The sequence below is a fragment of the Lemur catta genome, chromosome 5, assembly GCF_020740605.2.
Source record: "Lemur catta isolate mLemCat1 chromosome 5, mLemCat1.pri, whole genome shotgun sequence".
Lineage (NCBI taxonomy): Eukaryota > Metazoa > Chordata > Mammalia > Primates > Lemuridae > Lemur > Lemur catta.
In genome coordinates, this window is record NC_059132.1 from 91,215,878 (window position 1) to 91,234,361 (window position 18,484).

Sequence of the window (18,484 nt, forward strand, 5' to 3'; positions counted from 1 at the left end):
CGATGTTATACATCATAACTATGGCCAAATTGCAATGAATCACCAGTACAAGAAAAAACCAAACCTTTGTTTTATGTTCAGAGCAAAATTGAGAGCCTCTGAGATTTTTGAAGTGTAGAACCTAGTTTATAGTGACATAAATTAATACCAGAGGTCTGTTTTGCCTTAACCTAACCATGTGAACTAAGGTATTTGGAATTGGCTTTGCAGGTGGGTTGGAGGTAATGAGGAAACTGTTATTGGAGGGTAGAGAAGGACAATTCACATTATCCCATACCTTTAATGTGGTAAAACTGATGTCCTATATAACTTGGAAGGTAAATATTATATCTAATAAGTGTGCAACTTAAAATAAAGGATAGGGAACAGAACAGTACGAAAAAAGTAGAAGTAGCACCTATTAGATGAGCAAAAAAAAATTGCTATTTTGGAAGCAAGAACAAAAATATTAACAACAGCCAAAAATTCTCATAAAGAGAGAATAAGAAACTAATTTTCTCTCACAATCAGTAAAAAATAAAATTGAGAAATCCATTAAACATCAAAGGCCTACTAAACTCAGCCTTATGGCAAAGACTAAATCATAGCATGGTCATCATTCCCGTTATTAAAATGTTGTAAAAATTAAGTACTTTCAATTGGACAAAATACCTTAGGACAACTTGCTTCACCTCAGGAAATTGTATATTTTCAAATTATCGGAATACAAGTTTAGAGATAAAGGCGTGTCTTCAAGACCATTGGGAGTATGGGTTTTGGAACACAAAGCTAATTTAAAATTTTTTTAATAAAAGCTTACAAAATTTTTTAACTGAGAGTGTACTTTCAAAGAGGCATCACCTTAGACTAAAAGAGAATAGCTGTCTGACTTCTAAAGCAATTTCTGGGCCCCAAATCTTCCATAAGAGAGAAAAAAAAAAGCTACTTGAGGACCAAGGAGGACACATTATCCAGTGCTTTCTTCAGGTATAGTCAATAGAGAAAATGAAAAAAAAGAAAGAGCTTCTAAAGGGTGGAGTAAGGATCACAAAGAATAAATGAGAGGGGAAAATACTTCTCGGTAGTGACGTCAAGTTTTAATCAAGGAGCATTTCCTACTCCTGGAGTTGGATCACTTTTAACAACTGAACAGAATTTTAGCATTTTATAAACCAGGGAATGCTGTGTGCCTTCCATTCTTTCCTTTTCTGTGAATGGGTCTGTTTATTATGATTATCTTATCCTGGTCCCACTCCTGTTTATTGGCAGTTTAGGGTAGAGCAGATAACTTTTCTTTTTAATTCATAGAATTCTGTATCAAGAATTCATTCCCAAACCTGAAGAGATTACTATAATCTACCCGCATATACTGTGCTTATAGGCCAAAGCCATACCTGGATGAAACCATGGTTATAGGGAATGGGGATATGGGGTTGTGAGGTAAAAGGAAAACTTCCCCTTTGACCCTGGAAGTTTCACTGAAAGATCAACTCACAATAAGGCAGATTAATAAAAGAAAGAGATTACAAATTTATTTATCATGCTCACAGAAAGAATCACAGAGTTATTACCCAATATCCCAGTGGGGTCCAGAAGTTGATGTATCCTCATTTTAGAGGCAAGAGGGAGAGGAGGAATATAGGTAATTCTGTTGAGTGGCAATAAATGGTTACTAGGGAGAATGAATAGATACTTAGGAGAATGAATGGATAGGGGGAAACAGATTGACTTTCAAATGTTCTCTTTGGAAATTAAATTAACCTGAGAGATACGTATCATTTAAAATGATTTTGGCCAGATCTTGTTATATTCTTGATCTTCCTTCTTGCAATATATTGATATTTCTTTCCTGCAATGGGGAGGGGAAAGGAGGTCAGATTGTTCTTTTTGATGGGTCCGGCTGGTTTTATGCAGATAGAGGGAAAGCCCCTTCCAAAGTCTGTTGATCTCTAAGAGCCTTTAATTCAAAATACTCTTTATACCAAGGAGTCATATTTTGTGGTGAAATTTCCTGAGCCCTTTCAGAGTCATAATTTACCTATAGGAGAGGGAAGGGGCTAAATATTTGGTGATAAGAAGTGTTCATTTTTTTTTATTTCATCATATTATGGGGGTATAAATGTTTAGGTTATGTACACTGCCCTTCTCACACTAAACACAAAATCAACTCTATTATATTAGACTTTACTGTGAATGGGAAAAAAACTATTTTAAAATATGAAATAAAATCATTGTAATGTAACTTTTATAGTAGTTTGTGATAATTACAAGACTGATTAGTAAATATGACAGTATTTCATATTAACTCAGAATACAAAGTATTTCTTAAATAAGATCAAAAGCAAAAAATATAAAGGAAAACACTGATGTATCCATCTGCATTTAAATTAAGACATTCTAGTTATCAAAGGATATCAAAAAAATAATGAAAGCACACCTACAAACTTAGAGAAGACATCTTAAGCACATAAAAGTGACAAATTTTTAGTTTCTAGAATCTATAAAGAAAGCTTAAAAGAAAAAGAAAAAAGATAAATAAATGGACAAAATAGCGGAGCAAACACTTCAAAGAAGAAATGTATTACAAAGAAATATATAAAACATGCTCAATTTTTCACTAATATTCAAGGCCATGCAAATTAAATTATCATTTTCTATGCATTAAAATGAAAAATAAAATTTCTGAAAATATCAAGTATTAAAGAGCATGTGGAACCACTAAAATGCCTATATAGCATTGGCAGTCATGTACATTTTGGGAAACTCCTAAAATTTTGTAGTATAGCAAAATATATGCAGATCCTAAAATTTTACTCCAAGCCATATGTCTATAGAAACTTTTGTACATGACATAGAGACTTGTAAAGGAATGGTCAGGGTTGCATGATTTTTTAATTGTGAAAACCTGGAAACAGTATACATGTCTTTCAGCAAGAAAGTGGATAAATAAATCATGGTATATTTTAAAAATTCTTTAGTATATGGCAATCAAAATCAGGTGCCCATTGATGATTTTTCTGATAAGGTGGTCAAAATGGGAATAGCTAAAATTATTATCTAATTTCTCACTTAAAGTTTTTCATAAAATCTGTGAACAAATAGATATGAGAAATTAGATGGTAACTTGAGAAATCAGCTAAGGCAAGGTAAGTTGTTTTTATTTTATTATTGTTTTCATATATACTTATTAAATTCTATTCTTGAACATATAAGCTTAGGGAAACATCATAGTGAAAGGCAATTTCTAAACGATGTGTAATATGTGAAGTAATTTCACAGGATTGAGAATGGTTATATTTTCTAGAATGTCTGTCTCAAGAACTTGACTGCTCTTTAAATTTATTTCTTAATAGTTCAATTGTTTTCATGCTCAAATATTGCCTTATTTCAAAAAAGAGACTAACATGTAAAATAGTTTTACTAACATCTTTTATTGTTGTGAATTTTCTTTTTCTGTTAAGTGTAATCAAACATTTTAAAGTATTTTCTTTAATAAAGTTTCTATATGAAATTCAAATTGCTGTAAATACACATACACAATGCATTAAGCAGTGCCATTCACTAAAAAGTACTATGTAAATGTCTTTTATTACCTTTCTCCCTGCAGTTCCATTATTCAGTCCTCAAATCTCTTTTATTTTTCTATTTTTATTAATTTATTTTATTTTATTTTATTTATTTATTTCAGAGTATTATGGGGTACAAACACTTTGGTTACATAAATTGCCTTTGTACCAGCCAGTCAGAGCTACAAGCATGCCCATCCCCCAGACAGTGGGGACCGCATCCATTAGGTGTGAATTTACTCATCCTCTCCACTCCCTCCTACCTGCCTGATACCTGATGAATGTTACTTCCATATGTGCATGTAAATGTTGATCTGTTGGTACCAATTTAATGGAGAGTACATGTTGTGTTTGTATTTCTATTCCTGTGATACTTCACTTAGAAGAATGGGCTCCAGCTCCATCCAGGATAATACAAGAGGTAGTTAACCATTTTTTTTTATGACTGAGTAGTACTCCATGGTATACATATGCCACATTTTGTTAATTCACTCATCTATTGATGTATAAGCTCTATGGAAAGTAGCATGAAGATACCTAAATAACTAAAAGTGGAAATACCATTTGATCCAGGATTCTCACTACTGGGTATTTACCCAAAGGAAAAAAAGACATTCTATAAAAAAGGAATCTGCACTCCAATGTTTATAGCAGCACAATTCACAATTACAAAGATGTGGAAACAACTCAAATTTCTTTTAAACATAGAACTTCCCAAGGCTTATTGCCTCAAAGAAACATGTGAATTTCAGCCTTTCGTGTACCTAAGCAATACGGTTTAGGTAAAAGAGAGGATTTGATTTATAAACAAAAATATTAGAGGAAATATCATAAACAACTTCATGACTTTTTTATGTAGCCTTTCCATCCCCAAATGAAATAGATTTTTGTAAGCCTGGTGGGGGTGGGGGATCAGTAAACAGAGAGAACTGATTATAGGAGAGAGAGACTGGAAGGTCCCATGGAAAGGACCCTATCATCTTCTGATATGATCCCCAGGCTGAGCCTTGTGAGATGGTAAAATCCCAGAGCGGGAAGAATGCTCCATGCTCCATCTAGGCAAAAAGGGCCATCACAGGCTTGCACAGATTTCTGTCCTCCAGGTTACTATATTCCCATGTACTGCACAGAAATACTAGAGGGAGATGTTTGGGAAGAAACACCACAAATTCACTTATGTACTTAGGACCTAACATTAGAACTCCAGACTGCTATCTGTAAGATAGCAGTTTATCTGAGAAAAGAGTTTACATAAAAACAAAATCCCCACTCTTAATGCACCGTGAAAGCCCTTCTCCTCTATAATGTGGACACAATACTCATTATTTTCTCATTAAAACTACAGAGATGATTTTCAAAATTTATGAAGAGAACAAGCAGGGGTGGCCCCAAATGACATCAGAAGCTCAAGTTGCCTAACAAAGTCCAGGTTGGAAAGGAGGTTTTCCCTTCCCCCACAGGAAGAGCTGCTCCTGAGCTCAATTTCTTATAGGATAAAGTAAAAGGGAGCTTCTTATTTTTCAGGAGCCAGCATCCAACTCCAGTAAAAGTTCTCTGCCCCATCCACACACCGGCACAAAAGAGAAAGAATTGCTTAGTTGGACTTTGTATTGGCATAGTCCAATAGCCAATTCTAAACTGTTTAACCCACATTTGATGGTTCCAATGCTCGCATTGAAAAGCGTATCAAGTAATTGTTTTTGTAGTGGGGAAAGGCAATTTTCATAAACTCTTTCTCATTTGACTTTCCAAGATGAAGTATCCTAATTTATCTCCCATTGCTATTGCAAGGCTTCACTAGGATTTTGCTTTCCCTTACCTTTGATTTCTGCTTCAAATTGACCTAAATGTATTTGGATTTTCAGCAATTAGAGTTAAGTAGAAGTTGAAAGAAATTTCCCATAACTATAGTTGAGTGGTAGTGAGTGTAGTATAATAGAATGAAATCTTTGACTAAAATCTGCCAAATGTACAAAATGCAAACACTTATTAGACAAAGGGGAAAAGGGAAACACAAGTACACAACCTATTCTCCTAGCTAGGGAAAGAGTACCAACTCTCAAGCATGTCAACATACTACATAAACTCTTAAGTACATACAAAGATAAATCTGAGTTAGATCAGCCAATCTTTTGGTTGAATCAAAAACTTAGACCTTGGAGAGTGGAGAAGACAGGATGCTAATTAATGCTAATTAACAATTCTTTTGTGGGGTATTTAAATTATTTACATAGCTACTTCTGGAGTGTTGCTTATTATTTATATTATTTAATGTAGCAAATATTATAGTTATTTATAGAATGAGGACTAATGAATAAGCTGTTTCAAATGCTGTATTTTGGATATACTTCATGCTGCTTTTAACATATATACTTACATCACATTATTTAAAATACCACATTTGACTGTAAATTATGTTTCATGTATTAATACAAAAATATTTTTTATAACTATCTTTTTAAATTTAAAGATCTCAGTGTCTATTGAATTAGGTTTCACTTTTTAAGTAAATAATATTTAACACTTTGCTTATAAGTTAATGGAGGCTTTGGAAGAAAACGAATTGAATTCCAACTCATTTAGAATTTTTTTTAACAAATATCTGAAACCTTATTTTTTTATAAATTAGTTAATAGTAACTATTTACATAATGTTATAATGTGGCTATTAAATGTATCTTTGAGCTATTTTTAAGTAGATCTAAGCATTAAAATCTCATATTACCATAGTATTATTGTAATAGATATAAAGGTTTGATATAAGGTAACAAAATGTTTTACAAGTTACCTCTTTGAAACCCCCCACCATTTTTGGAAATTAAAACTGCATTCCTTCCTGAGACCAGTAATCAAAGGGGCAGAAAAATGTTCTTTGCTGTTTGTTTTCTATTATCTTAAACCACAGGAGATGGCTCAACAGAATTGTCCAGACAAAGGTCACAAGATTATGCTCACTGGAAATAATGTCAACCAAACAACCAATTATAGTTAATAGACCCAGTCAAATAAACCCAAGCCCAACTGCCAGAAACTCCCCTTTAAAAAGCCCTGGTTTTCTGCTTAAAGGGAGGATGGTATTCTTTGAGACACTGGTCTGCCACCCTCCTCATTTGCTGGTAAATTAATAAAGTTCTCTTTCCTTTTCCTCAAACCGCTTGACATTGTTCTTCTTTCTCACTGATTTGGCCTTGGGGACATGTACTGAAGTGTTGGTAATATTACTGACTATGTGTATTGTGACTTCCACTTGGGGTGGTGGTGGTGGGAGTGGGAGTGGGGCTGCAGTCTTGACCATAAAGCCCAAGGAGGCAGCAGCTGCACTGGAGACTTGGAGATCATGGAAGAGTCCACAAGAACCAGAACTTGGACTTCTCTTCCTTTGCCCTCTGTTGGGTCTCCTCCCAGGCCAGGAGCCCTCAAGAGGCACCTGGCCCAGAGCCCTCAGTGCCACAGCCTCATTGGAAGGATGACTTCTAGTAAGAAAGTGTTGCTGAAGGTTATTATCCTGGAAGATTCTGGGGTTGGTAAGACATAACTCATGAATCAGTATTGCAACAAGAAATTCAGTAATCAGTACCAAGCCATAATAGGAGTGTACTTTCTCACCAAGGAGGTGATGCTTCATGACAAACTAGTCATGATACAAATCTGAGACACAATAGGGCAGAAAAGGTTTCATTCTCTTGGCATGACCTTCTACAGAGGCACAGGTTGCTGCATTCTGGTATTTGAAATGACTGCCCCCAACATGTTCAAAACCCCTGCTAGCAGGAGAGATGAGTTTCTCATTCAGGCCAGTCCCTGGGATCCTTAAAACTTCCTCTTTCTTGTGTTGGGAAACAAGATTGACCTCGAAAATAGACAAGTGGCCAAAAAGCAAGCACAGGCCTGGTGCTATAACAAAAATAATATTCCCTACGTCAAGACCAGCGCCAAGGAGGCCATCAACCTGGACCAGGTGTTCTAGATGATTGATCAGGTGTTCCAGATGATTGCACAGAGTGCACTTAAAACAGGAAACAGAGGTGGAGCTGTACACCAAGCACCAAACACAGTCACTCCTCACACATTGCAGACAAACCACACACACACACAGACATAAGCAGTCTGCAGCCTGTGCCTGTGCTCCTTGTGGTCAGCCCGCACACTACATGAGCTTTTGTGGATGGCAGCAGCATAGGTCTATTGTAGATATCATCCTGCTGCGGAGTCGGCATCGTATGTTTTTTCTTTTTGTCCACTGGAGAGAGAGAGAGAGAGAACTGCTTACAGTTAACCTGTGTCTAATTAGTTATCTGATCTTTTTAATGGTCTCCCCACCAGCCCCATTTTTTTTGAAGGCTACCCCTTGCTAAGACTGGCGCCCCATGCTTCATTACAAGCTCACACCCAGTCTGATCAGGCAGAGTTTTGTATGTATCTCTTAATGCTTGTTACTTTTAACTAATCAAATCTTTTTGTAATATCCATTAATTACGTAATGCTTCTCAGAAAAGAATCTTATATGTTAATATATGCAACCAATTAAAAATGTATAAATTAGTGTAAGAAATTCTTGGATTATGTGTTTAAGTCCTGTAATGTAATGCAGGTGTAAGATAGATGGTTGAGTCCTGTCTGGACTGCAGAATGTTAGTAACTCAGAACTGGAAATCTCACTAGCATCAGTGTTCTGTACAGTAGACACAAGAATTATGTATGCCTTTTATCAAAGACTTAAAAGCCAAAAAGCTTTTCATTTCTCCAGGGGGGAAACTGTCTAGTTCCCTTCTGTGTCTAAATTTTCCAAAAGGTTCATTTGCATAATACAATGGTGTATTCAATGGATAAATGACTGTTATTTCAGAAATTAAAATCTCATTTTCTTTTCTTTTTTTCCCACTCCACACTTCAAAACTTCCCTATTAGATCAGCATCCTACTATAAGAGGAAAAGAAAAACCCCAACAGATCTGTCCTAGTGATTTTACCTTTGTTCTAGAAGGCACTCCTTTCAGGATTGTAGTATCCTTAGGTTAACAGATCTTTTTCTCCTTTCCTCCACCCATCTCCCCAACATTGCCCATCATTAACTAATCTCTTCCTTTGGTTGGAACTCTGACAATTCTGTTCTCTTCCTAGGATCTGCCCCTGCATTGTAGCTTGTTTAGTGGAGCACTGCCCCTTTCCCAGAGGTCTACATTCTAGGGTGTGGGCTGGGTTCTTCTGTAAAGAGATGAACATGGTACTAACAAAATTTTATAAGAACAAATAATCAAAGAAAACATAGTAGTATTGTGCTCAACTAATATAAATACATAAATTCAAAGTAAAATTATTTATGCTTTATTTTTAAAAGGTGGTTCAGTCTCTATTATTCTCACACTAAAAATAGATAAATAAATAAATGATCTTTTTTATTAGCCAGAAACTAAACTGTTTTATTGTTCACAGAGAAGTGATCTCAGGATTGGATTAAAAATAAAGCATAAATAATTTTTATTTTGAATGTATGTATCCCTTGCAAAAATAATGTATTTATAGTTAACAAATTGCAGCAGCTTACAACAGTTTTAGAAGATGATTATCATATATGTACCTATATGTAGCAGCTTCTGTTTAGAAACAAAGAACATAAAATTTAATAAAAGGGAATTTGCTCTGTTATTTGTAAGAACTGAATTTCCATCTCATGTATAATCTTATAATTTTCATAAAACAATTAACCTCTTTGATCTGTAAAGTAAATACATCATGTTATAGATAGAAATATTATGCTTGATCCAAAATAGCAGCTGACCTACAAAAGCTGTATTTCCTTTTTATATGAAAATCTAGGGTGTACAAGAAGAATTAGAATGCAATATGTTTTGCTGTCCCGAATGTACTGTATGCTATTCATTTTGATATGAATAACAAACGTTTTGGAGTTTCAAACAATGCCTTCTGGGATATGTTCTATGATGTTTATGTAAAATATTTTGCAGATGCTTTATTCCTTTAACATTTGCAAAATTTGGGTTTCATCCTCATGAGTCTTCTGTTTTGTTTAAGGCCGGTTAGGGTAAATGTTGGTGCAATCTCATTAGCATCAAAAAATACCAAGTTGATCAGATAGTAATTCAAAAGCAAATACACATGGTCTTGTTATAGAGTTACCTAGATTCCACACTAATGCTCAATAGATGAAAAACATGTTCTACAATGAAGTGTTCAGGTCAGCTTTCTTAACACTGTTTAGAATCATACAATTCTTTTTAGTAATCCTCATCTACAATTTTATTTCACATTTGCCTATAATTTACACTTAATCTGGGAATATTGTCTGGTTTCTGTTTACGAAGTAGCATTTTATTACTGAAGTATTTGCAACACAAGTAACTACTAGCAGGTTTACATTTTCATTTTGCCAATTACATTAATATCAACTTAATAAAGGACAAGAATAAAACAATCTTTTTATGTCAATATAAATATTACAACAGCATCCCTTGATCTTTTCCCACCTATGAGCATTTTCTATTTGGTACTAAAAAAAATCAAATATTTCTAATTCACTGTTCCAATTCCACATGTCACAAAGAGGGAACATCACATTAAAATCCAACTAAAATACATGACTGTATTAAGCATCTTCAAAGTCAGTTCTTTTTACTTATATATGAGAATATATCTTGATGGAGGTGGAGACTTGAGTTTTATGAATAGCACTGTTGTTGCATGGAATGGTAAAGAACCACAAAGTCCTATATCTGTGAATTTGAATACTGGTTCTGTTGGTTACCAGCTGAATAAAGTTCAAATATTAACTAATATAGGTTGAGTATTTTAGGTACCAAGGGAAAACTTCCCCTTCACCCTCTGAAGCTTTGCTGAAAAATCAGCTCACAAAAGACAGATTAATTGGAGAAAAGTCATACAAATTTATTAACGTGTACACAGAGGAAAATCATAGAGTGATTACCCCACTCTCAACAGAGTGCAGAAGCTTATATACTACCTTGAGGTTGCAGAAAGAATGGTGGTTTGGCCCATGGCAAAACAGGTTATGGAAGGGAGAAAGTGCAGCCTGGCTAACAAAGGTGGCATTCTTATGTAAATGTAACTTCAAAGGTTGCAACCCTCAGAGAAAATAGATGGCAAATGTTTCTTTCAGACTTTTAAAGGTGTCAGACTCTCAGTTAATCTTTCCTAGATCCAGACAAGCAAAGGCCTCAAAGAAAACCTGACTGCATCAATGCAGATACTCTACAATGCAAATCTCCCCCACAAAAGACAACTTTGCAGGGTCACTTCTGTTTGCTGGCTCTCTGAGCAGCCATCTCAAAATTTGTCAAAGAAATATATTTTGGGATAAAATATTTTGATTATTTTCATTATCTCTTATCCAAAATGCTTGGGACTAGAATTGCCTCAGATTTTGGATTTTTTTCAAATTTTAGAATATTTTCATGTATAATTAGATATCTTGGGAGTGGTAGCCAAATCTAAAACTGAAATTTATTTATGTTTCATAAACACCTCATATACAAAGTCTGAAGATAATTTTATACAATATTTTTTTAGGTAGATAACAAGGGATTTCAGGTTTCATAGGAACAAAAGTGGGCTCCATCCTGGCGTCAACTCACTTTAAACCTGTCCCTAGTGACTGCCCTACCTGAGGTGCACTAACTTTAAAAGAATGCAGAAGACTTTCTAGCCCAGTGGGCCAAGCAGTACAGGTACGATAGAGTCTGGAAAGTGACCTAGAAGAACCAGCTTTCAGAAAGGTTCATGGGAGATCCACGTGCATAGTAAGAATCAGGTCATATAACTCCCAACTGTCCAATCACAGTGGTTTCATGGGGACGTCTGAGCCACGAGGAGGTTCCGATCCGGGCACCATAAAACAAGACCCAGACCATAACCAAGCCTTCACTTTTTGCCCTCTTTTGCTACAGCAATGGGTCTAGTCATCATCTGTGGCGTATGTATCTTGCTCTGTATACCTATATTTTGCTCTTGCTCTATAATCTTATCTTTCTCTCCTCAAAAAACCTCATTTTTGTGCTTGCCTGACTTTGGTGTGTCTGGTAATTCTTCAGCTATGAGTGCACCAAGAACTGGCATTTCAGACCCCAAAACCCAACATTTTTAATAATTTTGTGCATGAAACAAATTATCCTTCAGAGCTCTCAGAAGGAGCCAATCATGCTGTAACCTTGATTTCGGACTTCTAGCCTCCTGAACTCTGTGAGAATAAATTTCTCTTACTTTTGAAGTCACCTGGTTATGGTACTTTGTTATCACAGCCCTGGGAAATTAATAAAGTTACCAAAGATAACTATTTTGATTGGATCATGTGGATGGATTATGGGAAGGTTTGGGATATACCATCTTCTCAAGAAAATTTCTACTATATATTCTTCTGTTAAAATTCTTTCCTTTAAAGGTTAGGACTAGCTTTTGGTTAGGACTGGCAATTCCCTGGTTTATACGTGCATCACTCTGTCTGACTCTACCTTCGCTTGGCATTCTCACTGTGTTTCAATGACTTTACGTGGTCATCTACTTGTAAGGATGCCAGTCATTGTATAGGGCTCCACCCTCCTCCCATGTGACTTCATCTTATCTAATTACATCTGCAATAACCCTGTTTCCAAATAAGGTTATATTTTGAGGTACTAGGGGTTAGGACTTCAACATATTTTAGGGGGAAACAATTCAACCCATAATCATAACCACACTTTTAGGGCTTTAGTAGACTAATAAGGAGGTAATGTATCTAACCATCCATTTCCCTCAAATACCCAGGCTCAAATTCACTTCTTTTGAGAGATTTGCTTGGCTGTAGACTAGATAATTATGATTTAAAAAATGTCTGGGTCTATTACAAGTCCTACTAAACTTCTTCTTCCTTAGAATGAAAAAATTTATTTAGGTGTACAGAAGCATATCATAAAAAAATTCAACCAAATATATAAAACACCAAGAAGCAATAATTTCAGGGGAATTTGCAGGGTGAATGGGAATTCCAAAAAGGAAGGCCCTTAGAAAGCTTGCTTTAATTTAAACATCACCATAGGAGTTTGGATCATGAAATTAGGTGTGGATTTTCAAATAATAGTAGCACTATAAAGTATTAAAATGTTTACTAGTAAATGTGCTTTTTGGTGATTGCTATAATACAGATGCATCCTTCTTGGCATCAATATTTAGAATCACACTTAAAATATCTGCAAAATTATTGAGGTATACAGGTAATGTTTTAAAAATATCAATGTAATTTGGTGGGTGTGCTAAACATATTGAATTTTTATTAGGTACTAATAAAAATTCTTAAAAATTACATTTTGATTATTGACCTATGACTTCAACATTGCAATTGCCTCATTTTCTACTAGTAGATTCTTCAGCATTTAGGTTATAATTGATATCTTATAATGAGAAGACAATGGCATATTTAACTGTACACTGTAAGTATGGGTAAATTCAACTGTTTTCAAAAGCAGTTTTAATCTGGACAATATATAACAGCAGGTTAAAGTATAAAAGTGTATGCGGCTTAGATGTGCTTCAATTAGAATGAGGAAAAGTTGTTGATTTTTCATTATAAAAGAAATTACTGGGCTATAACTCCTACATATTGGCAGACACTATTAGAGTTGCTGACTTAAATCTACCCTTTAAATCTATGTTGACTTAAACAAATCTTTTCATTATAATAATGTGCACTGGGTTTGACATTGAACATCTTTCTTTTAAAAAATTTAGAAAGATATATTTCATGAAAGTTCTATAAATTCCTAAATATAGGCAAACACTACCTAACAGAATGTTGCTTTTATTTGATGTATAAGTTGTTTCTTAAAAGTTTCAAAGACCACATTTTTTGAAAATGATTTAATTTATTTTATTATATTTATTAATATTAATTGAAGTTTAAGCATTTAAATATGTTTTAGCTTACTCGAGAAATTTAGATGTGCTTTTAATAAAACATAAAAATTTATATTTTATAAAGAAAAGGATTACCAAATACCTACTTGAATGTATTGATTATACATTATTGTTGAGTATACTTGATAACTTTCTTGACATAATTCCAAACTTTAATGGGCATTAAAAGTAACGTTTGAGCTACCAAAAGTTCTGTTAGAGTAATTTGCTCTAAAAAGCATTGTATCGGAGTTCATGACTAAATGAACCACAAAATTATTGAGGGCACTTGTAGATTACTAAAAGTGAGTAATATTTATAAACATCTAAAATGATGAGTATGACCTTCAACTGCATGGTATCTTGTTTATACAAGCCAATGGAAAATGAAGCAAACAAATAAAACAACAGTTTTTCTGCTTACCAAGACCTTTAACTTCTTTCTGCTGACTTAAATTCATAATCACATTAACTCTCAGGATCATCCAGTTCATTGATTATACAGGAGGCACATCTCTCTTTTACCATGAAGAAAATAAAATATTACATTTTAATGGTGTTATGAGTAGCCTTTTAAAGGGATGGTACCATAAGCTCAGCATCTTTTTGATACTAATTTATTCTGAAAGTGTTTCAGTTTCTGTTATGGTTATTGTACAGTTTCAGTGTCCCTCCTTTTTGAACAATTATGACAAATTAGACATTGTTGGAAAAACATCCATTTTATTTATATTTGAATGTTTTATTACCACAGAATTATGCATGGCTTTGGTTAATTTTTATGCCTTTCCTCTGTATTTTCAACTCCCTTATCATTGCTATTTTTAATATTCCTATTTATTTGTTATAATTAATTGCATTCAATACTTTACTACTTTACCTCTTTCCTTGAAAAGGTAGCTCCTAAATTTATAAGGTTTTATCATATATTTTTTAAACTCATTAATTTCTGCCTTATTTCTTTCTTCCTTCTGATTTCTTCTGTTTAGCTTTGTTTTAGTTAAATGGTTATTCACATATTTATTTTTCTTGATTAAATGTGAAGGTATTTAAACACTATATTGTGTCTGTTTACCTTTTTTGCCACAATCATTTTTCAATGGCATCATTTGGGGAATTATTCCAATGTAGAAATCATGGTTTAAGCTTTGTATCATATAATAGTGAAAAATGAACAATAGATACCATTGGTACATAGATAATTAAAATATTTAGGATATCTCCATGAGGAAGTGACTGTTACAATACTTATGTTATTGTAACAAGGTTTCATTATAAGTTAGTTCACTGATGTAACTAAGGCATAGACATTTTAACATCTTGCCTGAGGTCAACAGTTATGAAACTGCAATACCATAATCTGTACCCAGTGTCACGGCTGGTCTTATGTAAATTTGGCTGGGCTATAGTGCCCACTGGATTGGAAATACACCAGTCTTGATGTTTCTGTGAAAGTGTTTCGTAAATGTGGTTAAAATTTGCAATCAATTGGCTTTCAGTAAAGAAGAATACAGTGGGTAGGCCTTATGCAATCAGTAGAAGGCCTTAAGAGCAACTTCAAAAGCAAAAAGTGAGGTTTCACAAATAAAGACTTCTGCCTTAAGACCATAACCTAAAAATCCTGCCTTCATTTCCATCCTGCTGACCTGCCCTATGAACTCACCAACCTCCACAATTAGGTGAGCCAATTGCTTAAAATAAGTCTCTATTTACATACCTATCCATCCATCCCATTTGCTCTTAACTTACTCTGGAGAACACTCACTAATAAACCCAGTTAACACCTTTTCTCAGGTTCCTTCTCTGTCTTATTAGAAAGGCATGTTGTTCACATTATTTCTCTTAACTAACAAGATGGCAGAAGCCTTGATGCCAGGTTGCACAATGACATGTGTTGTGCTCTACTCTCACTCTCAAGGGTGTTGCTCAGTGAATCATACTCCTTACCCAGCCTTCTGACATGAACTCACAAATCGATGTGGAAATTTAAAAACTGGTATGCTTCCTGCACATCACCCCATGAATTTCAAAAGAGAAGTTTTGCCTCTTTTTATACCTAGTATTCTTTGATTTATCAGTTTTGTTGTTGTTTTTGTTGTTTTGTTTTTTTGGTTTTTTTTTATCTTGCTCAACGTCTCTGTGTATCCTTGAGTCATGTATTTACTCAGAGGTCAGGATATTTTCACAGCACCTCACCATGGATTGCCTTCCCTGCACTTAATATTGGCTGACATTTCAGGACTTTTTTTCCAACTCATGTCCATTTTCTCCATGAACTGTGATAACAAGAAAAAGATATCCCATTCTTCCTCATTCCATGGAATACCACAGGGTTAGGTCTTATTCCTTTAAAGCCTAATAGGAAAAAAAAGTGACAGAGATGCAACACACCGGCATATTGCTAAAACCATGTGAATACTTTTAGTATGTTTCTTAATTGGCCTTTCTGAGGAATTTGACATCTCTGACTGTTCTTTCCTCCTTTTCAATTTGCCCTTCTTGATGCTATGTTGGTTCTTTTAAGATTTTCCTCTGTATGCCTCTAAAATACCAATGGGCTTTCTTCTATATCAGGACAATTTTATGTGTAAACACAGATTCAAATACTACTTATATCCAAGTATCTCCAGACAAAACTGAAACTGAATTACTTGCCTCAATCTGTATGACTGACCAGGTGGTACACTGCCCAACACTATACCCCGCACAACTATACAATACAGGCCAGTCATAAACAGATACTTCTTAAAAGTCATTTTCCAATGATCCAAGCACATAAAATTATTATGTGAAAAATGAATTCATTGTCTCTGCCCCATCTCTATTCTATTCCAATCTTGCTCTTTGTTATGTTTCATATCTCAGTAAATCTATATTACCTACCCAATATGATAAGCTGGAAATCTAGGAGGGAGATTGACACCTACTGAATCACACTATCTTATCAAATTTACATCCTAAAAATGTGTAAATTTCTGTTTCAATTACTCAATGACCACTGCAGTTACTCTAGTCTAAGTATTTTTCATATCATGACCGGCACTTTCAAAAATCCTTTGTGTCAACTTCCCATTCTCTAGTCACATCCCTCTATTCTGTCTTCTATTCCACAACCCCCAGTGATCATTCTAACATGATAATATCAACTCTCAACTTAAAATCATTTAATAGCTTCTCAGTAGCTACAGGATAACATTTAAACTCAAGATAAATCTCAATTCAAGAAGTTATAAGATGGCCGAGTGTGGTGGCTCACGCCTGTAATCCTAGCACTCTGGAAGGCCGAGGCAGGAGGATTGCCTGAGGTCAGGGGTTCAAGACCAGCCTGAGCAAGAGTGAGATCCTATCTCTACAAAAAATAGAAAAAATTAGCCGGGGTGGTGGCACGCACCTGTATTCCCAGCTACTTGGGAGGCTGAGGCAGGAGGATCACTTGAGCTCAGGAGTTTGAGGTTGCTGTGAGCTGGGCTGATGCCACAGTACTCTAGCCCCAGCAACACAGTGAGGCTCTGTCTCCCCCCACCCCAAAAAAAAAGTTATAAGACATCATTTAAATTCCTTATCTCACAGTCAAGTTTTTCCTTTCTTTCCTTAGTCTTTATACAAAGGTGATGCAGTTTATGGTATGTATTAGTTTTCTATTGTTGCTATAAGAGATCACCAGAAACTTGGATTCTTAAAACAATATATATTAATTATCTCATAGTTCTTGCAGGTCAAAAGTGTGAGTTGACCTGGATGCTTCTTCTGCTCTGGGACTTACAGGGTGTAATCAAGGTGTCAGCCAGATTAGTTTTTATTGGAAGACTGGAAAGAATCTGCTTTCAAATTTGTTCAACCTGTTGGTGGAATCTAGTTCCTTGTGGTTGCACTATTGAAGTCCCCATTTCCTTGCTGGCATTCAAAGTTTGCCCTTAGCCCCTGGACCTCCTTTCACAGATATGACCTCTCACTGCATATGTAAGCACCTGCAATGTTGCTTCAAATCCTTCTCACACTTGGAATTTCTTTGACTTCCCTTCCTGCCACATTTCTCTGACCTCTTCTGCTACAGCTCTCTTCTGAGTCTAACTGGAAAGAGTTGTCTGCTTTTAAGACCAAGCTACATAATAGAGGATAATCTCCCTCCTTTAAGGTCCTTAACCTTAGTTACCTCTTCAAAGTGCCTTTTGCTCTGTAGCATAACATATTTAGGGTTCCAGGGATTAGGGTATAAACATCTTTGTAGAATCATTCTTTAGTCTACAATGTTTCTTATTCTTTTATGCTTATATTTATTCTCTTACACCTTCTTAGATTATACCTACCTTTTTATCTGTCTGGAAAACTGCTCTACATCCTTCACATCTCAGCTTAAAGGTTGCCACTTCTGAGAAAACAGCCCTGCTTAAATGAACCTTCTACAATACCTTTTGCATTTTTTTATCTCCATTATGGTTATTAACTTATTTTATTATACTTGTGCATATCTGTATGTTTTCTAGCCTGTAAAACGTGTGAAGCTAGAGATGATGCATTTTACCTTTATATTACCATAGGAGTACCTCATAAAATGTGAAAAGTAAATGAAAACATGAATTATTAGTATGATGTCTATATATAAGCAAATCTATTCTCGTAGCTTTTATACTCCTATTGAAAGTTAACATACGTTACACTTGAGACATGTTGGAATTATATGCTTAAGCTTTCGATATTCAAATGAGTCAAAAACATACACCTCTAGTGCTACATGATGCAGACAATTTTATCAGAGAAAAACTTATAAGCACCAAAAAAGTAGAGACACATCATATGTCAAATCTCATTATTCCACAGTTTAGGCTAGGCACAAATGCTCTCTGTATTCCATGGCTAATAATTGATAGAGAAAGACCTTCTCCCCAATAATGTTCTACATGTTTCTGAGGTCAGGGGATAGAAATATCTAGGTGATCAAGTTATTATTGAAGCTCCTAGCTGTGAAGTGCTTTGTTAGTAAAGAGGGAGGTCTGGAGCCTGGTAGTCAGTATCACCCTCTTCTTCTGTTGCACTAACTTGA

General features: G+C 34.9%; 1 pseudogene; it reads left to right on the forward strand.

The window, feature by feature from the left end:
- The first annotated feature begins 7,010 nt into the window (after nt 1–7,010).
- The window catches only part of LOC123638824, a 101,188-nt pseudogene continuing 89,714 nt past the window's right edge, over nt 7,011–18,484 (forward strand).